We start from the raw sequence: 17,539 nt of genomic DNA on the forward strand, positions 1-17,539 counted from the left end.
TGCTGTCGGAGCTCGTTGTGGGGGAGCAAAGACAAGTGGGAGCGGGGGGAGGGTTGAAATGCAATAAAGGTCATGAACTATATCTGAACCCAGGTTCTGGGTCACATGGCTTGTACCATCACCAGGATGTGAGCAAAAAAACAAAAGAAGTTTCCTCTCGGCTAATCTTTTTTGTTTGCCAAACACAAATGACAACAGAGGCATTAAAATGTCTGTTCCTCAAAAGGTCAAACCTTTTTTAAAGTGTTGTACAATACTGTAATCTTGTTGCCAGAAGGACACACAGTGTTCTGCTTTGTCATAAAGGTCTCGGCTGTGGACAAATATTTATTTATTTATTGATCTATTTAATTTTGTATTTGTTTGTTTATGTATGTCTTTATTTATTACAAGTTTTTGTAGATTCATTGTTTTGCACATTGATTTGTTCTAGTTTTAGCCTTTGTTATGAAGATGCCAAAGCATTTGACACTTTCTAATGAATATCCTCTGGTTTTTGTTTGACACTTTAAATATAACAACGACAAACAAACATAAAACTACTTGCATGCAAAAAAAAATGACTATAGCCTAATAACGGAATCTATGCCAATTTTATGAATCTTTGGGATATGTTGCCAAACTTCTTAGATGTAGGGTAATTTAGCAAAATGGGCAATATTTCATTAATAACCGATAGAGCAATAATGCATGATCATAATGTTCTGAAGAAACATGAGTCATAACTGCTAACGTCCGGTAGGCCTATTTGTGATATCTTTATGTTGTCACATACTACCAGCCTATGCACTTATGAGAAGAAACTTCAATTTCAGGGAGTTAACGAACCAACTTAGTGTTACAATATGAAGGCGTATGGCTGGGGTTCTGGGGCGATGAGGGGTAGAGCCCACGTATTTACAACACGTGTGACTTGTGCTGTACTCTACTCTTTGGTTGTCTGAAACTGGAAGTTTGTTGTTTTGTTTTCAAATTTCCTTTGATCATTTCCAGCATCTCAGAGCTTCAGCAGTAATATCTGAGACCTGATGTTCTCATGTCGTCGTTGTTTTACCGGTGTAGACCTTTCTTTTAGTTTTTACCATTTCCTTCATTACAATTAACATAATGGAACAGAGAGGTACAAATCATTGTTCTGTTTTTAGGCCTCTGTTGATGTACAACAAGATTAATTGCCTATAGCAATATTATGTAAACCTATTAATTTGAAGCAAAATTTGTTCTTCGTCAGACAAAATTACCATACTGACAATTAGGTCATACCTGTATTTGGGGTCTTTAGGGTGTATGAGATTTCATACACATGTCACAACTCTTTACATTGACCATATTCACACTGCAGCCAGTGTTGTTATGTCATAATTGGGAGTAGGAAACCCTAATCCTTCAGGGTGAAGTTTCAACCCCCCCCCCCCCCCCCCACCCCACCCCCCAAGTATGACAGAAGAGCAAAATGGTGGCCTTGTGGCATAATGGTCCATTGAGGGCTCTGGGTTGGGTAGGAAGGGGTCTTTTTGTACATGGTTTATGCACTGCCTGCCTCGTATTATTACTATTATTACTGAATATTGTAGAACGTAGAGGATACTTCTGTAGGCCTCTGATGCTGAAACAAACCCAGAACAAGAATGAGGTTTTTTTTCCCTGTCACATTTGGATTCCAGTTGAATGAGTTGCATTCATGAATGATTTGGATGTCGGAAGTTTGAAACTGTAATTTGCAAGCCTCATAGTAACACGTTTGGACTCCTTGGTCTTTGAGGCATATTATGTAACATTACATGTGACATTAACATGTATTGACTAACAATTGTTGACCCTATAGAGCCAATGAAACTCAATTAATGACGTGGATGTCAACCTGACAATAAGGTTGTACTAACACTGTATCCAAACTATCCATGAGATGTTCTGTCTTTGTCAATATTTCAGCGCCAGAGTGCACCGATGAACACTTAGATTCTACTATGATCTACTGTAGCCTACTTATAGCCACAAGCTAGTTTACGTATCATTATATGAAAGCACTTCCTCTTGCGAATTATATCTTTCAGCTTTGTATTCCAATAAAGATAGTAGCACAATGAAAAACCTTAGATTCAGGTAGACAGCGCCTTGTATTTAGAAATGTCCACCTCTTCCTTTTTCTACTGACATACTGTACATTTTAACTAATAAAGAAGCACGAGTTATTGCAACACAGGCTGTGTTGTTCCTAAATGCATACATACGGATCTGTCTAAAACTGCATTAAAATCCTATGTTGAATTATCTATGAATAACCTTTGGAGTTACAAATCGATAAATAAACAAGAGGATTTCACTGTGTGACTCAGTATGTGATACAGTACATGTGTAAATTCGCCACCGTAAATGTATTACAGTTTGTCATTTTTAAACATATTTGTATGCCTGCGTTGTGGGACATTACACCCTATGCTGCCTTAACTTTATTTTTTAGAGTAAAAACTGATTATTTTGCAACGAGCAACCTTGTAAATACGCATTCATGCGCCTTCGGAGTCTATTTGACTATTTCTACACAACTGTAAAGAATGAAAATGATGATGACTATTTCTGAAAACTCTTTTGTTGGGTTCTTCTTCTGGGGTGATTTGGACCTCCAGCCGTGGTTTAGAATGTGGTGTAAAGCACAATGACAACACTGGGCATTTTGTCTCACTTCCTAAATAAAGACTAGCTAACTAAAAACGTGTTGAGCGCTTTTGATTTTCAATCTGTAGGCGAGTGCAGCAGTCACTGCATGTGTGAGCACTTCCTAAAATAGCATAATGTTGTCAGCTCCCCATTGTTCTGATATTTTGCCACGGAATGCAAAAGTGTACGTCCGATGCGATGACGTCAACAGCGTCGTTTCGAGTCATCGAGCATGTGCAGAACGATGGCATTTAGGTGCATAATAGACAAGAGTTTGCTTTAGTGTTTATAAATCATGTTCATTAATACACTTGTATTATGTGTGAATTGTTCAACCTGTCAGATAAACCCTTTTCATTGCAGCGGCTAAACAAAGCTGAAAGTGAACATTAATTGTAGGTGTATTTATTTGAGGTGTTACTGTGTGCCAGCTTGGAAAGGTGCAGTCAGTCACTATTACTTCATTCTGGCACATAACTTCTGGCCCATTACAGGATTACCTTCAGCTGCCAAAATGGCTGTTGTGAAAAGGGCCCATTTCCATCAATCTAATGATGAATGAATCATACAAAATGTTTAACATTGACTGTTTGCTTCTTGACTCTGTTGTATTTTCTAGCTCAGTCTCTCTTCCTCTCCCTTCCTTGTTGTGTAGTGTGACGATGGCACAGAGGTCAAATGCTCTCTAATGACTGTGTGTGTGCGTGCACGCATGTGCGCGTGTGTGTGTGTGTGCGTGCATGATTTTAATTGGTTGCACTAGGCCCCACAGGTGAATGGAGAAGCTGATGTCAGGGCAATGTCTCTAACCTTGACAATAACCCGACACGCTGTGTGTCACTCTGCATGAGTGTGTGTGTGTGTGTGTGTGTGTGTGTGTGTGTGTGTGTGTGTGTGTGTGTGTGTGTGTGTGTGTGTTCGCGTGCGTGTGTGTGTGTGTGTGTGTTCGCGTGCGTGTGCGTGTTGTCTGTGTTGGGAACTAATGGATTGTGAGAGAGACAGAGAGAGCGATTGCTTTGGCAATGTAAACATGTTTCTCATGCCAATGAAGCCTATTTGATTTGAGTGTGTGTGTGTGTGTGCGTGTGCGTGCGTGCGTGCGTGTGCATGCGCGTGAGTGTGTGTGTGAGAGAAAGAGAGATATGAGGAATATTATAATAATTCATATTGTTTAATAAAAATGTCTAATTTCATTCTTTACAGTTAATAAATCCTATAAGATCAATTATAGATCAATTTGAGCAAACATAAAATGTACAATGCACAATCATGTAACATTGGCTTAGTATTTTACATCCAGCCTGTTCATTGGTTAAAGACTAAGGTCCCAATGGATTAGAATTGGCCGGACAGAAAATCCCATTGATTGTGATTGGCTCTGTCTCCCCAGTGCTCTGTTCCTAAAGACAAATGACCCTCCATTACAAAGTCATTGATTTTCTCCTATTGCCAATAAAGAAATTGATTTCCTCATATTGCCTTTGCCTCACTAATGGTACTAATTCTAACATTCACTGGACCTGAAAAAAAGGTTTCCTGGCCTTTATAGCCTGTGTGTGCGTGTGCGTGTGTGCGTGCGTGCGTGCGAAAGAGAGAGAAAGTGTTTCTCAGAAGTTGTATACTGCAGTAATGCTGAAAGTGGTTTCCTCATTCAAATAGTACAGTATAGCTACTCCTTGAAGAGGAATTAATTACAGTCTCGCATGGCTGTTCAACTGTACATACTGTATTGTGTCTCTAAATGTGTACATGTGGTGCTTTATGATTGAATCGCACGCACGCACGGTTTATTTAGTTTTTTTATATAATCGATCCAGGGGTTCCCAAACTTGTGGTGCGCAAACACCCTCTGGGGGGGGGGGGGGTGCGTGACATGAAATGGGTAATTGCGGTTTCACGGTGTTATTTAACACAAACGGCAAAAATCCGGTAAAACACTGTTGTAAGGAGATGTATAGAGCAGATGCGGGAGTATATACAGTATATGCGTGTCTCTCAGTGACTGCAGTGATATTCTGTGTCTCAGTGCAGTCACTGCAGTGATATTCTGTGTCTCAGTGCAGTCACTGCAGTGATATTCTGTGTCTCAGTGCAGTCACTGTAGTGATATTCTGTGTCTCAGTGCAGTCACTGCAGTGATATTCTGTGTCTCAGTGCAGTCACTGTAGTGATATTCTGTGTCTCAGTGCAGTCACTGCAGTGATATTCTGTGTCTCAGTGCAGTCACTGTAGTGATATTCTGTGTCTCAGTGCAGTCACTGCAGTGATATTCTGTGTCTCAGTGCAGTCACTGCAGTGATATTCTGTGTCTCAGTGCAGTCACTGCAGTGATATTCTGTGTCTCAGTGCAGTCACTGTAGTGATATTCTGTGTCTCAGTGCAGTCACTGCAGTGATATTCTGTGTCTCAGTGCAGTCACTGCAGTGATATTCTGTGTCTCAGTGCAGTCACTGTAGTGATATTCTGTGTCTCAGTGCAGTCACTGCAGTGATATTCTGTGTCTCAGTGCAGTCACTGCAGTGATATCATTCTGGGATTATTTGCCATAATAATATTCAAACATTTAGCATTTTCGAATACAAGGAGACTGAGCGTTGGGGGTGCGTCAGCTATAGGTCAGGATGTAACAGGGGGTTAAAGGGAGGTTTGGGGACCACATAGAATAAATTGTATTCTATATACCAATGAAGAATAATTACATATTCCTAACTAAGTCAAAATAGTATACAGTCTTTCCATGCCATTGCACACATAGAGTAGTATGCACATGCACAGCAAGCATGCAGGGACCATTGAATCACATGCACAAGTGTGCACACACACACACACACACACACACACACACACACACACACACACACACACATGTGTGCGTACATGTGTACAGACGCACATGCACGCACACATGCACGCACACACAGATGAAGAACTAATAAAGACACAAAGATCAACAGTGAGAGTAAATCAGACATGTAGAGAATCATTTATTAATGGCTCAGGTTTTTTATATGCTAATTCTCAGTTCCCATGCTGTTTGGCTTTCTAACCTCGAGCAGCAACAGTGGTATTGAATAGTGCATCAACCTATCCCTGTACGGTTAGCATCTTCAATCATTCATGAATAGAGGGTTAGACAGAGGTTAAGGCCTCAATTAACAGTATTTCTGTCTATGATACTAAACCCTCTACAAACAGCTTGTGTAATGAGTCACGTTTCCATGTTTTAGCAGCTCCTTGTTGTTGTTTCTTGACTAGAATGGTGCACTCAGTGCAGCGCACAGCTCCACCAAAGTGGCATATCTTAACAACTCTCAATCGTTCTCTCTGACTTAACAGAATGTAGGCTGGAGCTGCTACTGAAAGCTACTGGGAATATCGCCCAAAGAAGTTACATTGAGGCTCCCTCTTTTCCTTTGAATTTGACGGAGTCAACAGTCTGTCTCGAGAGACTGTAGGTACGGGTAGACATGCATGCACGACGAGTTGTGCCAGCTGGTCGCAGGCCCACTTCCGTCCATTTCTGTCCGTTCCTTTGATATCTACAGTACCGAGGCTTTGAGCAGCTGATATCTACAGTACCGAGGCTTTGAGCAGCTGATATCTACAGTACCGAGGCTTTGAGCAGCTGATATCTGCAGTACCGAGGCTTTGAGCAGCTGATATCTACAGTACCGAGGCTTTGAGCAGCTGGTATCTACAGTACCGAGGCTTTGAGCAGCTGGCGGGCAGTGCCGTCAAAGTGCTGTTTTTTTCCGGACGTGTAATTCTTTGACTAGTGCTATTTGTAGAAGAAGTATAAGGAGACTGTCAGGACAGATTGGATGAATCATGTACACCACTCAACATGAAAACATATGCACGTGCAATATAAAATATTAATATTATCCATATTATCCGGCAATATGGAAACATTAGTGCACCACCTTGACAAAATGAAAACGTTATGAATAGCATTAATCACATGAACCCTCGCTATGCCTATTCTGGGGGGAATAAGCCGATTGTGAGCTTGTATATCGACTATTTTTGGTAATTAGAGCTTTGGTGTTGACAGAAAAAGCAGTCCAAGAAATGTAGATCCCTTTTTACTGAGAATAGAGGGTTTAAGTAGGCTACATGTGAATTACATCAATATGAATAACCCAGTGTGCAATTAATATCACAATATTCTTATTCTTTCCACCTTTGTATGTGAAACTGTAGAAATAATAACCTCTCATTTAGTGCACGTGCATCAGTTCTGTGTGTGTGTGTGTGTGTGTGTGTGTGTGTGTGTGTGTGTGTGTGTGTATGTGTGTGTGTGTGTGTGTGTGTGTGTGTGTGTGTGTGTGTGTGTGTGTGTGTGTGTGTGTGTGTGTGTGTGTGTGTGTGTGTGTGAATGTGTGAATGTGTGAATGTGTGAGTGAGTGAGTGAGTCCGTCCGTCCACAGATAATCTTGCCACCATAGGTCAATTATCTTCATATACTGTACATAACAGCAGGCCAAGGACCACACAAATCTCAATCATACAAACTAACAATGCATTGAAGCTTGATGGGCTTGGAGATCAGCTATATTCGGTGCACGACACCGACGCACAAAATACAGTAGCATAAACAGGGTGTAAAGGAACAGGGGTCACGTGAGACGACGGCGGCAGTGTTGTTAGGTACAGTATGCTGTAATGATTGTTCTGTCAAGCACCTCTCATCCATTGATTGATGGAGTCACATGCAGGAAAGGTCTCAAAACCCATTTTCATTTCGTACCCTACCAATTGGGACACGTTTATCACATGCCGTATCATGAAGGGGAAAATAACAATAACTTTCAGCCAAATATATGGTTATTTATGCGCGATGATATCACTGTGTCATGTTTAAGAGGGCCTATGAGGGCAATGTTTGAGAGAGAGAGAGTGAGAGAGAGAGAGTGTGTGTGTGTGTGTGTGTGTGTGTGTGTGTGTGTGTGTGTGTGTGTGTGTGTGTGTGTGTGTGTGTGTGTGTGTGTGTGTGTGTGTGTGTGTGTGTGTGTGTGTGTGTGTGTGTGTGTGTGTGTGTGTGTGTGTGTCTCAGTCAATCAATATGTACATTATGCACCACGGACAGAGTGGAGTATATATTCTCAGCCATCTGATGTGTCAAATTACAGCAGGTTTTATAACACACAACACACAGTGCTATACAGCAGGTTTTATATAAACACACAACACATAGTGCTATACAGCAGGTTTTATATAAACACACAACACATAGTGCTATACAGCAGGTTTTATAACACACAACACATAGTGCTATACAGCAGGTTTTATATAAACACACAACACACAGTGCTATACAGCAGGTTTTATATAAACACACAACACACAGTGCTATACAGCAGGTTTTATAACACACAACACATAGTGCTATACAGCAGGTTTTATATAAACACACAACACATAGTGCTATACAGCAGGTTTTATATAAACACACAACACACAGTGCTATACAGCAGGTTTTATATAAACACACAACACACAGTGCTATACAGCAGGTTTTATATAAACACACAACACACAGTGCTATACAGCAGGTTTTATATAAACACACAACACACAGTGCTATACAGCAGGTTTTATATAAACACACAACACACAGTGCTATACAGCAGGTTTTATATAAACACACAACACACAGTGCTATACAGCAGGTTTTATATAAACACACAACACACAGTGCTATACAGCAGGTTTTATATAAACACACAACACACAGCGCTATACAGCAGGTTTTATATAAACACACAACACATAGTGCTATACAGCAGGTTTTATATAAACACACAACACATAGCGCTATACAGCAGGTTTTATATAAACACACAACACATAGCGCTATACAGCAGGTTTTATATAAACACACAACACATAGCGCTATACAGCAGGTTTTATATAAACACACAACACACAGTGCTATACAGCAGGTTTTAAATAAACACACAACACATAGCGCTATACAGCAGGTTTTATATAAACACACAACACATAGTGCTATACAGCAGGTTTTAAATAAACACACAACACATAGCGCTATACAGCAGGTTTTATATAAACACACAACACATAGCGCTATACAGCAGGTTTTATATAAACACACAACACATAGCGCTATACAGCAGGTTTTATATAAACACACAACACATAGTGCTATACAGCAGGTTTTATATAAACACACAACACATAGTGCTATACAGCAGGTTTTATATAAACACACAACACATAGCGCTATACAGCAGGTTTTATAACACACAACACACAGTGCTATACAGCAGGTTTTATATAAACACACAACACACAGCGCTATACAGCAGGGCAGGACATGCGCTGCAGGCACACATACATTCAAAAGACGTGAGTAGAAGAACACATAAACAACGTGTAGCTCAGTGTGTCTGCCTGTGGCACAGAATTAAGACCGTATACAGTAGTATCTTCTTCACTGAATGGATTTGGTCTCCCTTGCAGGAGTATACCCGCCGGGCGGTTTGTGATCCCTATTCCTTATATATGAATATTATGTTGTTTTATTTCCTGTGCTGAAAATCGCCAATCTATATATATATATATATATAGATCGGCTGTTTTCATTGCCACGTGTCACGCGTGCAAAACGAAGTGCAAATCGGGGAAGAGAGCACTATAGTGAGAGAGAAAGAGAGCTGCATTGAAATTCAATCTTAGCTGTAAATGGCTCTTTAACAAGAGACTGAGACAGATCAAATTAAATTGGACACACACACACACACACACACACACACGCAGAAGCACTTTTCCTTTCTCTGTCCATCATTCTCTATCACTCTCTCTCTCTCTCACTCTCACTCTCACACACACACACACACACACTAATACACAACTTTTATTGTTGTGTTTATGCACAGAAGGGGTTGACATGCCGTGCACATGCACGCAGCACACCTCCAGTTGATAGGTCATTTTAGAGCGGTGCTTCACACCTCATCGCATTTCAATTAGTAGGGAAAAGAGTGTGTGTGTTTCTGCTAACCAGACAACTGTGCACGCACGCACACACGCACACAGCAGGCTTGACAGTCTGCCCATAGAGTGAAGATTCAAGATTCATTTGGATTCTCATCTTTCCTCTCCCTATGCTCTTTCTTGCTCTCTCTTTCTCTCTCTCTCTGCTTGTCTAGCTCCTTGTCCCCTTCTTCATTTCCCCTCTTCTATCTCCCTCCCTCTCTTCTTATCAATGTGAGTGACAGTCAGTTGACCTCCAGCGGCGTCTGGGGGATGCCGGCGGACAGACAGCCTGAAAAGAGGTGCTTTGTCCCTGGGCATGAATCAACATGGAAGAGCGGGTGTTTCCCTGTAGTCGGCTAGTCGCTGAGATTTACCCTCAGCTACCCAGCTTTATTGTCACAGTCACATCACTTAAGGAGACCAAGATAGGAAAGAAGAATGTTTGAGTGCTTTTACCACAAAAAGTAAAGGGTTTTCAGATATTTCCAAGCTTGTTTCACAAACGGCACAACCGTAGGGTATCACTTAGCTTATTTACAGCCGTACAACCCAAGGGGGTGATCTTTTTCCACAAAGAATCAATATCAACAAAGATCCTGAGGCTTCATTTAATCATTTAAAGGTAGGGTAAAGTGATATGTTTTGGTTAAACCAAGAAGCTAAATCTCTATATTCTGATATCATTGATATGTAGAGCGTTTGTTCAGTAAGGCCTCACTCACACCTAAGACACACACGAGACACACTTGTGTCCTGTGTCGTCTGTGTGTCATGGCTGCCTCAATGCATTTCCAATGGGAGTCACATGGTTTGAAGACACAACCTTGTTGCATGCGGGGGGAGGGCAGAAGATGCAACAAGGTTGTGTCATGAAACCATGTGACTCCCTTTTGAAATGCATTGAGGCGGCCATAACACACAGAACGCACCTAGGACACAAGTGTGTCTTATGTGTGAGTGAGGCCTAACAGGAGTCTCATGTGGACCGTGCACACGCAATGTGCGCATGCAGAGTGTTTGTTTACACTCGGTGACCGAGAGACGGGCAGCAAAGCTCGTGGCTTATTTCTAACCTATAATGTTTTCAGATAGATATTTTAGCGTGCCGATTAAGTTTAAAACGAGTTGACACTGTCTGGAACGGAATCAAAACCAGCTGTGTTTGGAGGACACACAGGAATGTGAATAAAACAGGTGAATGAAATGAAGCTTCTTTTTTATTCATGTGGCACTCGACACGTCATCACGCAACACGTTTTTGTTCAAAGGGAAGTCATTAAAATGTGATTTTTATGGACTTTTGATATAATACACAATGTAAATGTTCCCATTGTTTTGCCATCCATTGTTAGGTATGCCCATATGATGACCACGGATAATTATGGTCTAAAAGTGTGAAAACCGTATTTTAAATTTCACTAGGTCTTTAACTTTGATAAATGTGACCAAATTAACCAGTAGGCATTGGGCGCTCTCTCAGAGTTTCAAATGGGTAAATTCAAACTGAGGATTTTGCAGTGTACATTCCACACTGCCTCCGGCCCCCGTGAAGACTAATTTACACTTCATCACACGACAAAGCCGAAAATAACAGATTTTCAAGCAAAAAAAGGTGACACATCGTGTCTCGTTTTTCGCTTGGAAATCAGTCTTTCTTTGGCAGTCACACCGCTGCGTGACGAAGCATGAATTACTTACTGTAGGCTTGGCACCGACTTGTACGTCATTTACTGTGATCGCTGCTGTGAACCTGTGAACCTGCATGCAGGTATACGGGATAACTCTGCATTGCAGTCTCTCTGTCTGTCTGTCTGTCTGTCTGTCTGTCTGTCTGTCTGTCTGTCTGTCTGTCTGTCTGTCTGTCTGTCTGTCTGTCTGTCTGTCTGTCTGTCTGTCTGTCTGTCTGTCTGTCTGTCTGTCTGTCTGTCTGTCTGTCTGTCTGTCTGTCTGTCTGTCTGTCTGTCTGTCTGTCTGTCTGGCTGGCTGTCTGTCTGTGTCTCTCTGTCTGTCTGGCTGGCTGGCTGTCTGGCTGGCTGGCTGTCTGTCTGTCTGTCTGTCTGTCTGTCTGTCTGTCTGTCTCTCTGGCTGGCTGTCTGGCTGGCTGGCTGTCTGGCTGGCTGTCTGGCTGTCTGGCTGGCTGGCTGTCTGGCTGGCTGGCTCATCTCCTCGTTCAAACTGTGCCTGGAGAGCTCCTTCAGCATTTGGTTGAACCGCCTGTTGCTCTTGGCTATATGCCGGAACGCCTACACACACAATATAACCCTCAGTGCTCATTTAACTCCTGGAGTTTATAAATGTTACATTATGTACACTTCCAGAGTTATATAGTACATGGATACACTGAGGATTTTTACTGTGCGGGCCAGTGGGTCTCCAGTGTACCACGAAATCCACTTTTCCAGTGTAATTATTTGGGACTGTGAACATGGCGGTAAAACTCTCCACTCGGGCAGAATGATGCGGCCACGGCCGCTGTGCCGTGACTGACAGGCGGGAGACAGGAAAACAGGGGGAGGTCAGCCAAAGGTCAACAGGAAGAGGAAGACTCCTGACTGACAGAGAGGGAGAGACAGTTTGATTGGATATAAATTGAATCCTCCCCATTTGGGAATGCTACACGTACACGCACACACGCACCTACAGCACACACACGTCTACACACACACACTCACGACACGACACGCACGTGCGCACGCATGCAGGCAAGCTCATGCGCCCATACACATGCACACACACACACACGCATGCGCACACACACACGCACACACACACACACACGCACACAGGGTGAGACTGGTGTTAAATGTTCAAGTTGAAACCCAGTGAGCATGACAGAGGGGATCGATTCCTTAGAATCTGGAATCTAGAACATTCCTCTTCTCGTCTTCTGCATCCATTCTGTATTACAGTGGCTGAGAGCTGGGCCCAACAGCAGCAGAACTGTACGATACTATCACGCTATACTATACGATTCACTTTGAACTCTTGCTCTTGTGAGTGTTTCTAAAACATCCAAAACATTTCCGTTGTGTTGTGTGAGTGAGGCTTTTTTTTGCAGCATTTTTTCCATTTTGCTGGTGTCTTGTTGTTTTCTTTTAGTTTATGTCATGTGATATCAATGTGCAGTGTCAGTGTTGCGCGCTCTTCTTTCATTCCCTTTCCTGTAAAATCCACTGTTCATTTAACCATGCAGGGACGTGCAGAGAGTGTTACAGAAAGCAGGGGCTGAAATGCCTTAAAAGGGCACTTTTTAGCGGATCTTCAACCCATTTTGACCTGAGATCAGATTCTAAAAATGTCTTCTACATCCTGACAGTTTTCTGAAAAGTCATTCTTCGATTTTTCAAAAATAGCAGAACTACAAGCTCGTAGCGCGCCACTCGGTGGCGCGCTATGAGCTTGTAGATCTGCTATAACATAAGGGTTAAAAGGGCACTTTTTAGCGGATCTTTAAGCTCTCAACGGGTAGCAGCGCGACACGTTGTGAGCTTGTAAATCGGCTATTTTTGCAGTCAGGGAGTGATATTTAGGGCACTTTTGGATGAAAGTACCCGATCTACAAGCTCTCAATGTGTCGCAAGCGCAGTGCGACGCATTGAGACCTTTACTGATAGATATACAGTAGTTTGGCAGGAAAGGGGGAGAGAGATGGGGGGGGGGGGGGGGGTGGGGGGGGGGGGGGGAGAGAGACCCGCAGCAAAGGTCTTCGGGTTCAGCGATTCTCGGATATGGCATGGAAAGGAGAGGAGGGCATTTGCATTTCTTTCACCATAGTGAATGCTGCATTCATGGTCTGGAGAGGGCAGTTGTTTTACAGACGGGTAAAAGGGAAGGGCCTGAAGCCCCCTTCATGTGTGCACATGCCTGCATTTAACCACTTAAGACCTGGAACTATATATAGAGGTCTTCACGGGTCCAATTTACATAAATTTTTACACTCTGAAGAACAAAAAGTACAATAGGAGTATAGGCCTATTTACTGTGTGGTCAGATCAGATTTCCACAGTTTCTAACACCCGGCTCACACCCACACAGTTATTCCTTTTTCATAAAAAAAGTGGAAAAAATGGTTTCCTGTAATATCCGTCCCTCTAATGTGTCTTTTATTGCAACTGTAGGAAATCAAGCCCTCGGGCACTACACACACACACACACACACACACACACACACACACACACACACACACACACACAGTCACACACAGTCACACACACACACTCACATACTGCGCAAACCACCTAAAATATCGTAATTCCCTAATAATAACATATTAAAGTATGCACGCTTATACTGTTCACACACACACACACACACACACACACACACACACACACACACACAGGCTGTTAAACTGTTGCTGGTAGAGTTAAATCTACAGGAGTTTCAGCAGCACTAATTCCGTGTCATTTGTCAATTGGCTGACACCAGCTCACACAGTACAATAACTGTCTGTGTTTTTTATTGGTTTCATGAGAGACTAGATCTATGTTACAATTAGCCCCGGGCTATCAGCAATGTGTGGCTGTGTAGGTATACAGTCGGCACAGGAGACAGGATAAACAAGGTACAGTATAGAAATAATATGGCTAATGGGGGCTTGTGTGCGTGTGTGTGTGTGTGTGTGTGTGTGTGTGTGTGTGTGTGTGTGCGTGTGTGCGTATGTGTGCTCTGTCACCAGGCCTATTAAAGTTGTATTGCACCAGGCTTTTAGAACATCGTCTGTCAGCCAAGCAACTTAACCTAATAATTATTTAAAAACCTCTGTGCTTTCTCCACTGCATGCCTGTTTGTATGAATGTGTGTGTGTGTGTGTGTGTGTGTGTGTGTGTGTGTGTGTGTGTGTGTGTGTGTGTGTGTGTGTGTGTGTGTGTGTGTGTGTGTGTGTGTGTGTGTGTGTGTGTGTGTGTGTGTGTGTGTGCGTGCTTGGGTGAGTGTACTGGGTGGTGAAGACGTCCTGAAAATGACATAGATCTCCCCCATGGGATGTGATGTGGCCTAGTCCTGACTCCTGAACGAATTGAACGTCACTGGATCATAACGCCATCATGGTGTCATTTGGCTTGCTGGGATTATTTTAGTTAATTAGATTTATTTTTTAATCACACCCGTGTGAAGTGAGGGGCGCTACTATATTAAAGTCTAACTCATGTTGATTAGGTGATGTAATGGTGATAAAAACAAACGGTGCAAACACAAACATTAAATGCCATCAACAATAAAGAGACAATATGACGCAATGAGGCACATTTTGACGTAACTTTTCCCTTCATTGTCAATGGCGTTTTTAAAACAAACATTGAACTAAAAACAAACATATAGGAGGGGCAGCTTAGCACCCCTCAAACATGAATGATCTTTTATTTTCTGGGTCTCTGGCACTGAATATTTTCAGATGCGGGGTCCACGGCCAAAGAATCCATATATTCATTTGGGTGTCCTTGAATGACAAAAGTTTGAGAAGCACTGCACTACACTGTCAACAGAGCAATGTACTGGATGGTGATGTGTGTGCGTGTACAGTGTGTGGGTGGTGTCGCTCCATATTTTGTATGCGATATCTCCACATGCCCGCATCAGTAGTATCAGTAGTATAGTGGCACAAGAAAGGTGTGCACAAATGGATAGAGTTGGATATGTCTGAAAAACATAGAGATGGGGAGAATAATGGGGATGTGTGTGTGTGTGTGTGTGTGTGTGTGTGTGTGTGTGTGTGTGTGTGTGTGTGTGTGTGTGTGTGTGTGTGTGTGTGTGTGTGTGTGTGTGTGTGTGTGTGCGCGTACAATAACAAGAGGTGGCTCATTATACCACCCCTCAATATCGTAAAGCAAAGCCCAATGCATGCATATGCACAAGCATTCAGGTTAGTACACACCCATACACACGGTCTCAAGACCCAAAGAACACGAACACACACACACACAGCAGGTGACCTGAGATCTTATTAGCTGGTTAGCCTTTGTGTGACTGGCTAAGACCTCATTAAACTGAAATCACAACCCAGATAACAGTTAATAAAACCTTTGATTTATTGAGGTTATTGTCTGCACTGAGCAAGGCATGTGTAAAAAAAACATGTGCACTCGTGCGCAGTCATGCACACACACACAGACACACTGCAGACACACACACACAGACAGACACACACACACACACACACACACACACACACACACACACACACACACACACACACACACACACACACACACACACACTTACTTTTCCATTTTGTCCAATGATGACCCTCTGTTCCTGAAGCATCATGATACTGTGATACGGTGGCCAGATGGCAAAACATATAACATCACTACCAGGATTTTATTTGATTTTTTAATCTACTTTTTAGATTTTCTTTATAACAGTGTGGTTTGGAGACCTTTATCACCATGCAATGAGAGTGAATGGAATCACCACTGTACTTCCGGTTAGGGTCAGGGAACTCAAAGGAGAGAAGAATCACCACTGTACTTCCGGTTAGGGTCAGGGAACTCAAAGGAGAGAAGAATCACCACTGTACTTCCGGTTAGGGTCAGGGAACTCAAAAGAGAGAAGAATCACCACTGTACTTCCGGTTAGGGTCAGGGAACTCAAAGGAGAGAAGAATCACCACTGTACTTCCGGTTAGGGTCAGGGCACTCAGAGGAAAGAAGCCGTTATTCTACCGGAGTAACGAAGCTCAACATCACCTCAACCACATGAACCCTAAAGCGAACATTGGGTGAAAAAAGCTGATCTACAAGCTCACAGCTTGTGCATCTATAGTATAGAGCCATGAGGTACCCTGGTCAACTAAAGTATGTAGGGTTTAAGTGATGAATGGCCCATCAAAGTGAATCAAAAACTTTCACTGTACATTATTGGATCAAAGCATTGAAGCCTGCAGCACTTTAACGAGTCCCACAGTCCAACGAAGGTTTGAGAGGGAGGGAGAAAAGCAAAAGATATTATAATCCATCATGCAACGGAGTCGCACACGAAAATAGCTCGCAATTCTTCGCATGATGCGTTGTGAGCTCAGCTTACTGTAACTGTACATCTGCTACATTCACAACATCGTATACAACAGAGACTATAGAAAAGGCACGAGGCGGATAAAGAATGATTGTGAGAGAAGGAGAGATGGAGAGAAAAGGGGCATAGGGTTAGAGAGAGATGGACGAAAAACAAAACAGCAGTGGAAGGGAGAAACGTCAGATATGAGTATGACTGGTCTCTAATGAAGATGTATGTTGCCAATACAAGTTAGTTAGATATGACTCAGGGGACTGTGTGTGTGTGTGTGTGTGTGTGTGTGTGTGTGTGTGTGTGTGTGTGTGTGTGTGTGTGTGTGTGTGTGTGTGTGTGTGTGTGTGTGTGTGTGTGTGTGTGTGTGTGTGTGTGTGTGGGGTATCTTAAACAATGACATGAATGCAAGAATTAGGGCAAAAGCTAAATCCTGTCGGATTTGTGAGAGGAACAATATGTCTATTGCTTTATCAATAATGCACTGCACACACCCCATTGATTTGATACTTGATACTCCATATACCACATCCCATTAGTAAACCAAACACCCGCATATCCAGTCCTTAATGTATAGTATTTCTCTATCTTAATCTAACCATACATAAATCATAATAATTTGAACCTTTAATAAAAGACAAACACCACATACAGTACAACGTTAAACCTCATTTATACATGCGAGTTAAATGCACACTGTTATATATTGAAACTACTTTTTGTCCAGCTTTTGGTGCGTGTCCACAAACGTTGTCCTACACACAAACATAGTGTAAACACAAACATTGATGATGAAGGTGAGGACGCAAATTGTGATTGTCCGGAATGACATGATGTATGATAATGTACGATGATAAGAGCGCCCCTCACTTGTTT

This window comes from Protomyctophum parallelum, assembly GCF_964188405.1.
Source record: "Protomyctophum parallelum genome assembly, chromosome: 1".
Lineage (NCBI taxonomy): Eukaryota > Metazoa > Chordata > Actinopteri > Myctophiformes > Myctophidae > Protomyctophum > Protomyctophum parallelum.